Source organism: Pavona decussata, unplaced genomic scaffold, assembly GCF_977016875.1.
Source record: "Pavona decussata unplaced genomic scaffold, jaPavDecu1.1 SCAFFOLD_124, whole genome shotgun sequence".
Classification (NCBI taxonomy): Eukaryota; Metazoa; Cnidaria; class Anthozoa; order Scleractinia; family Agariciidae; genus Pavona; species Pavona decussata.
In genome coordinates this window covers 2,700,001-2,707,639 of record NW_028145538.1, presented here as the reverse complement: position 1 = coordinate 2,707,639, position 7,639 = coordinate 2,700,001, and the positions used below count along the sequence as shown (strand labels likewise).

The 7,639-nt window shown below is 40.9% G+C and overlaps 1 long non-coding RNA gene across 1 annotated transcript in view; it reads left to right on the top strand.

Moving 5' to 3' along the window:
- Nucleotides 1–700: 700 nt before the first annotated feature.
- Nucleotides 701–7,639, top strand: part of LOC146469471 (uncharacterized) — a 12,572-nt gene continuing 5,633 nt past the window's right edge. The window contains exons 1-2 of the long non-coding RNA XR_014867218.1: nt 701–838; nt 953–1,058. This is a non-coding gene — a long non-coding RNA (uncharacterized LOC146469471). The remainder of the gene's footprint in view (nt 839–952; nt 1,059–7,639) is intronic.

The window sequence follows — 7,639 nt, the reverse complement described above, 5'->3', positions numbered from 1 at the left end:
GTGGATGTTATGAGTTGGTAAAAATGGAAATTATGAAATTCAAGGCAATGATAGAAAAGCTCCTTATGATCCCAAGTTTCCCTGCTAGAGTGTATTAAAGCTTATATGCGTATGAATTGACTATTATAAAACATAAACTATAAAATGTACACTGTAGGCTACTCTACCTCCCTTAGGTAGATGTTAACCTCCTGTAGGTGGATGTTATGAGTTGGTAATAAATGAAATGACACTCAGGTCAACGATTAGAAAAGCCCCTGCAAGATTGTAAGTTTTAATGCTTGCAAATAAGCTTTCCATGTGTACGATTGTGCCAGTTTAACACATACGATACAAACGTGGTGCTATAAAACGTACCTCCCTTAGGTCGATGTTAACCTCCCGTAGCCGATGTTACCTGAGCAAATCTTGACTGTTTTCATAGTTCCACGTTTCTTCCACAAATCGAGCGTAAAATCCTTGAGATCAGTGTTCAGACGCCGAGAAACGAAAGTAGGAAGAACTTTGTATTCTACCATAACGAATCCTAACAAACGTTCGAAGTCTTTATTTCACCAACGTCGTCCGCCATTAATACTAAAAGCGAGTGAATGCAGGTCAATTTCCGGTATAATCGGATCTCCGATCGTGGCTGCTCCGAAGAATAACCCGATGACGTCACCTCCCTAAGGCCGATGTTATCTTTTGTCAACCTTTCTATTGAGTTCAACGCAATAGCGTCCTTGAAATTGATCCTGTAAATTTCGTCGCAGAGTATTTCGAAAACCGCGAGTTTCTACTTCTTACATAGTGAGAGACGTCGACATTTGGATTTCGTCGATAACTTCAGGATTTTCAGGTAATGGACACGTAATTCACTTCGCGTGACTACGCAGCTTGTCCAGACTGATTTGCAGTGAATGTTGCTTTCATAAGCAAATATGATCGTCATGGCTTTGCTTTCTTGTTTAAGGTATACCTCGCTACCTCAAACACTGTTACAAGTTCTGGTGAACTCTATCGTCTTGGAACCGCTAAATAGCACAATTTCGATAGAAAAGCGGAGCAAGTTTTTGAAGGTGAGTCTATTCTATGCTACATTTTAACATGATACCTAAACATAAACTAGTAGTAATCAAAGATTATAGAGTGCGTTCGACAGCCCTAAGTTGTACGATTGTACGGCCTGCTGCGTGACTTTTGTTAGGTAGCTCTTTCGTCCTTTTATATCTGTACGTATTGTGTAGCTACCAAGGTGAAATATTTGCAATAAACGAAGCTAGGTTTAAAATTTCAGCGGCTACGTCGGTTGAACATAAAAATAGTAGAAAGTATTTTCGGTCCGTCTGTTGCGTGACACCATCAAACTTTAAAATAATCAAGCGCTTTCAATCTTTGAGAAAAACGAAACTTACAGGCCAGCGTCCTATTTTGGTCTTCTACTCAAAAGGTATTTCACTAAAATGCCGCGAAAGTTACGCGACTATAAAGCCGTAAAAATGTCAAACTGAAGCGAGTTAATTTACATACAGTTTTGAAAGACATCTCAGGGCCAAGGTTATACAGAGAGCGGACAACTCTATCCAGTGGATAAAATGTTCTCAAACCAATAGATTTTATCCCCTGGATAGTGAATTATCCGCTGGTGAAAAGCCCTCTTTACTAAAAGGTTTCTGAACATAGCAACGATTGGTCTTTTGGTAGTTCCACAGGCTAGTTTGCGGTTGAAATCTATTTTTGACACGACGAAATGTACAACGGGCGTGGGCGCTGTGGTGTTCGATGAATTTATTTCCCACGGAAAATTATTTTACCTTGGCCACAAAACGTGTTTGTTCTTCAATGCAATCTTTCACAAAAAAGATTTCTGGAAGAAAGGGAAAAGATTCTGCAGAGATATTTCCATCCAGTGAATATTGATGAACATTGCAGTTGAAATGTGACCCGGTAAAATATTCCCGATGTATGCAAATTTTGCTCGGATAAACTGCGTGTGTCTTCCAATCTGTTATTGCCTAGCAACCTTCCTTTGTCTGACGTCATTCATACTTGTTTTTCCCTGTTGCAAGGCAACATTACGTTGTGATGTCATCCACCCCTGCAAAAAATCTGCGGGGAATGCCAGATCCACCCATGCATCGACGACGAAAAAATCTCGATTCAAACCCGTAACCAACATTAGGATGGCGTTCTGCGATCGCAATTATGTAAATATGTGTCAGTATCGCTTTTAGTGAACCGCGTCAAGCGAAGTCTGCTTGTCTGAATAATTATCTGTTAAAAAGGATTCGATTTGCTTGAAGGTGGCAATCATTATCTGAGCGAAAGAAGGCAAAGAAAACAAACGAACATTGTACATATAAATCATGTTCTGCATGAGCACTTTTTAGACAGACTGCTCTGTTTGGAGTGGTGTGTTACTATAACGATCGTGATACAAACTATAGTCTTATCGTTGCGGTTGTGTTCCGATATTTTACATAATCCTAAACTCTTCGCTACTCTTGATACTCTTGATGTGATCGTGAGGAGTCAAATAGTATGTAATATGAAATAAGTTACTACGGGTGGGACGTAATGGCGAGACGATGGTTGAGAATTTGAGCGCTTCAGGTAAATTCCGTACGAAATTGTATGTATTCCGAGATAAAAGGTGAATTTTTTCGTCCCGTTTTGCTCCAAGTTGTGATCAAACTGGCCCCACGAACGATTGAATCAGCCGTTAGCTATCCGCAGGGCTTGCTTCGGTAAAACAGATCCTTTGATCGAATTGGCAGCCGTGAGTTTACTAATGACAAATAAGTTTGCGGATTGGCGTGTGGCAATTGACGTGTGGAATGGCATAATAATGCAAAATATGATCTGTGCGTAAAGACCTCAAGAGATAAATTAACTGAAAAGCGCGCCCTGTTTTCGCGCCAATGTTTTAAGCACAGCTCTAGAATAACGACTAAACTAGTGATTTCAATATGAAAGTGAGTGCTGGCGAAGGGGGATAAAGTTGCGGGGATTTAACTAAACAGTGAATGGGTTTGGAAAAGGGGTTCGACTTTGAGGGTAGGGAGAGTGAGTTTCAGTTGGATGAGTTAGCAGGGTCATGGCAGTTAAGTGATTTGTATAACCCATATTGGGGAACAAATGTTGAAAACGCTTCTTTTTTGTGGGATGGGGGTGTTGGTGAAGTGGACGGATCAGCCGCCCCAAACGGCACATTTTGAATTATTTGCTTCCTTCCACGAGCAAACAGCTCGTGTGAAAGTGCAACGAGTCGTTTGATTTCAGAGTGAAGCAATCATCTGATTTCACAGTTGCACAGTTCGCTTCGATGAGCGATCGACATGTCAGTTTTCAATTCTTTTGCCTCATCGGACACGCTTACGGACAAAGAGCATGACTCAACGGTCGAGTTATTCGGCACAAACTCCACAGACTGAATTATTGGCCTCCACGGGCGAAGAACTCGTGTGAAAGTAAGACTAAAGTACAACGAGTCCTTTGATTTTACAGTTGAGTGGTTCGCAGATTTTGAATTATTAGCCTCCACGGTATGCTTTCTATTTGCTATGTCTTTATTTGCTTTTGTAATCATTCATCAAGGTCACGAACGGAAAGAGATCAATTTGTGTTTGGCTGCTTTTATAGATCCACCGTTTGAGATCACTTTCCACGGGAGAATTTTACCACGACCTTACGCACAGACGGTTTCGAGGCCAGTTGACTTTGCCATAAAACAAGTAGGTTAGTATTTCTAAATATTTGTATTTGCTTGATGTCTTAATTTGCTTGTGAAAATATTCAATTAGACTGCAAGCAGTCCCTTTCTGGTTAGTCGAGATGGTGTTCTCATAGCGCAGCGAGACTGGAGCGAGGAGAAATAAACGAGAAGAGACTGGGGGAGAGAACGGATTAGTGATGAATCCCGTGGAAAGTGATCTCAGTTCTCAAGCCGGTGGATCTATTAGAGCAGCCAAACACAAACTGATCTCTTTTCGTTCGTGACCTTGATGAATGATTACAAAAGCAAATAATGACATAGCAAATAAAAAACATACCTACTTGTTTTATGGCAACGTTAACTGCACCTCGAAAGACAGCGTGCGATTCTCAAGTGCAAAGTCAGGTGTCGATCCCGGATTATATGTCAGCCATGTGATTTGCGCGTGGTTGTCGTTTAAACCATCCCGGATAATTCTCTACTGCGCAAGCTTCAAGTCTTAAATCCGACAAAATTTTGGATTTTTTCTCCTATTGACAAGAATAGTGGGCTGTCTCGCTAACGCTCGCCAGCAACAAGAGATCGAGGATAAGAAAATAAAAGCCTGGGAAATTAAATTGAAGAGCATGACTGACCGTTGGTTTTGAAGTAGAAGTGTGATTTGAAAAAAAAAACGTAACTGTGTTTGGAAGGACCCGGGGGGGGGGGGGGGGAAGGGGGGTACTCCCCAAAAAAATTGGATAGGGGTGGGCGGCCCGCTTCCCAAAACCCTTACCCAATTTATGACCAAACTCTGCGATTTTCGCTACCCTATTTATGACCTGTCCAGAAATTTGATACCCTATTTATGACCTGATAGTGTCTCGTCAACTTCAGTTCAAAAACCCCTGGAGCCCAGCGCGTGACAAGCCGTTGTGGCACGTACACACTTGCTGTAAACATCATGATGAAGAAGCACAGGTAGCCCAAGCTCGAAATATGAGCGCTAGTTACGCAACGGTTGAAAAATATAAGGATTTGTATGGGAGAAAAATGGTTTATTTAGAGGCTAAAAATATGAATGAATTTTTAAATAAAAATCACCCACCTTACTTCTCTTATGTATTTCTTTCCTCCTATGTGGTTTTTAGGGCGATTTAGCGCGATTCCAGTGAGGTTTAGTTCTATCGCTCTCTCTCTATATATCATAGCCTCCAACGCAGACGTCCTTAGGGGTTTGTCAGGCGTTTCGAGTCTGTCATGATACAGCATTCTTGTTCGGCACGCGTGCAATGGCCACGCTTGGCTGACTTCCGAATGCACTCATTGAACATTGCACGCGTGCTGAACGAGAATGCTGTATCACGACAGACTCGAAACAATAGAAAACTCCCAAAGCACAAACTCAGCCAAAACGCTAAAAATCTTCAATGTTTACTCAAGTTTGGGCTTATAGGAGATAATGTCACAGTTTTTCAATGACCATGAAATTCAGATTCCGGGTAGTAAGTTAATCAATTGTGGCCCTGAAAAAATTTGAAGGAAAAATGACCGCGAATTTTTAAGAAAATGCTTTTTTTGCGAGAAGGACTCAAACTATCATTTCTATATGTTAGCATTGCTTGCAATTGCGCGCATTTACAAGGCCCTAAAGCTTTTTGCTGACTTGCAAGGACCCATCTGTAATAAAGATCCCCAAAATAAAGGAATAAATTTCATAGTTTATTAGATATAATCTTGTAAAGTTTGCTTATCATTTTTAATAATTATGACCTAAATTTGGAAAGCGCTAAATTTCTCGAATTAGGTCTTTGCAATTTTGGTGAAACTCTGTTCATGTCCAGCCGAGAGATTTTACGAAAAAAAGCCGGCAACAGCAGAATTTCGACTCAGACCTCAAAGGGGCGTGGCACTATAACCACGTGACATTTACTCCGATCGCCAATTTTTTTGTTATATTGCACATTGATCTATATGTTGTCCATTCTATGCGTTACATTTACTATAAAAGTAAAGGTGGGGATACCAGAGAGCCTCAAAGTAGGGTGGTACCACCAAAAAATAACTGGGTCGAGTCACCTTAAATTCCTGATATTTGAGAAAATGGTCTTGCATCTAATTGGTGAAGAGAACAAAGACGCAATGACGTCAGGAACATGACCTCACATGAAGTCCATCAGACGGGGAAGGGAGTGACCTGGACCGTCTAAGAATCAGGCTATATTATCTTATAGAAGAAAGCGGCTGACAACATTTATCACTACAAAAAGTCAAGGCAAAAATAAAATACAAGAAGCAGTGATAAACATAGTAAACTTGTGCACTGTATATAACTTGACGTTTCGTATGCTAGTCAACATACATTTTCAAAAGTGACCGTTAATAGTTTTTACAACCATTTATATAATAGTGAAAAGAGGGTCTGGAGCCACGATTAAAAGATACAGCTAATTACTATTAATAATGCATCAGATTCTCACTGCTGCCGTTGACATTAAAAGCTCTCCTTAGTTCTTGAATAAACAAAGCTTACTTGATTTTACAGTGATAATCACTTATGCCCGATGCTAAAATGTCAAAACAATGATCCCACTCAATATTATGTCCAGTGATTTTGACATGGTCAGCAATGGCCGACGGGTTGCCAATTTTAGCGAGGGCCTTTAAGTGTTCCATTTTCCTGTCATGAATCGTTGCTTTGTTTTGCCGATCTAAAAATCATCGCAGTGCCAGCAACCGGCTTTGTAAATGATTCTAGATTGTTGAGAACGATTCAGGCGGTCCTTGTAAGGAAACAAAGATTTGATCCAGTGATTGTTTTGAAAAATTATCTTAAGATTAACAAAAAAGTAGAACTTATATACACAGGATTTCAGGCGTTTACAGATTTGGTTGCTCTGCTAACCTAAATAGGACAACAGGATAATGATATATTTTTTTAGGAACCGTGGAGACAGGGCTGTTTGGCTTGTTTCTGTTCCAGTGTCTATAAGAAATTCAAATAGCCTTGATTTATTTAAGAAGTTTTGGGAACTATTTTATCTAATCTTGTTACATCGTTAACACTATCTTAGGATTTTACTGTGATTGTCTCTTTATAATTTTTTTAATATTTAATAATTTTTTACGTACTGTTTATATATAATTTTTACTTAGGACCAGCCTGAAAACCACCTGAAAGTGAGGTTGCCTCCTGACTAAAGATTATTATTATTATTATTATTATTGTTATTATTATTATTATTATTATTATTATTATTATTATTATTATTATTATTATTAGCAGCAGCAGCAGCAGTAGCAGTAGCAGTAGCAGTAGCAGTAGCAGTAGCAGGAGCAGGAGCAGTAGCAGTAGCAGGAGCAGGAGCAGGAGCAGGAGCAGGAGCAGGAGCAGGAGCAGTAGCAGTAGCCGTAGCCGTAGCCGTAGCAGTAGCAGGAGCAGGAGCAGTAGCAGTAGCAGGAGCAGGAGCAGTAGCAGTAGCAGTAGCAGTAGCAGTAGCAGTAGCAGTAGCAGTAGCCGTAGCCGTAGCAGGAGCAGGAGCAGGAGCAGGAGCAGTAGCAGGAGCAGCAGCAGTAGCAGTAGCAGTAGCAGTAGCAGTAGCAGTAGCAGGAGCAGTAGCAGGAGCAGGAGCAGGAGCAGGAGCAGGAGCAGGAGCAGGAGCAGGAGCAGGAGCAGGAGCAGGAGCAGGAGCCGTAGCCGTAGCCGTAGCCGTAGCCGTAGCCGTAGCCGTAGCCGTAGCCGTAGCCGTAGCAGTAGCAGTAGCAGTAGCAGTAGCAGTAGCAGTAGCAGTAGTAGTAGTAGTAGTAGTAGTAGTAGTAGTAGTAGTAGTAGTAGTAGTAGTAGTAGTAGTAGTTTAAAAAACATCGTTAACTAGTATGCCTGTGTCACTTACTGAATAATATATCATTCAGGGCCCAGTTGCTCGAAGCGTGGTTAGCGCTAACCCAGGACAAATACCATAACAA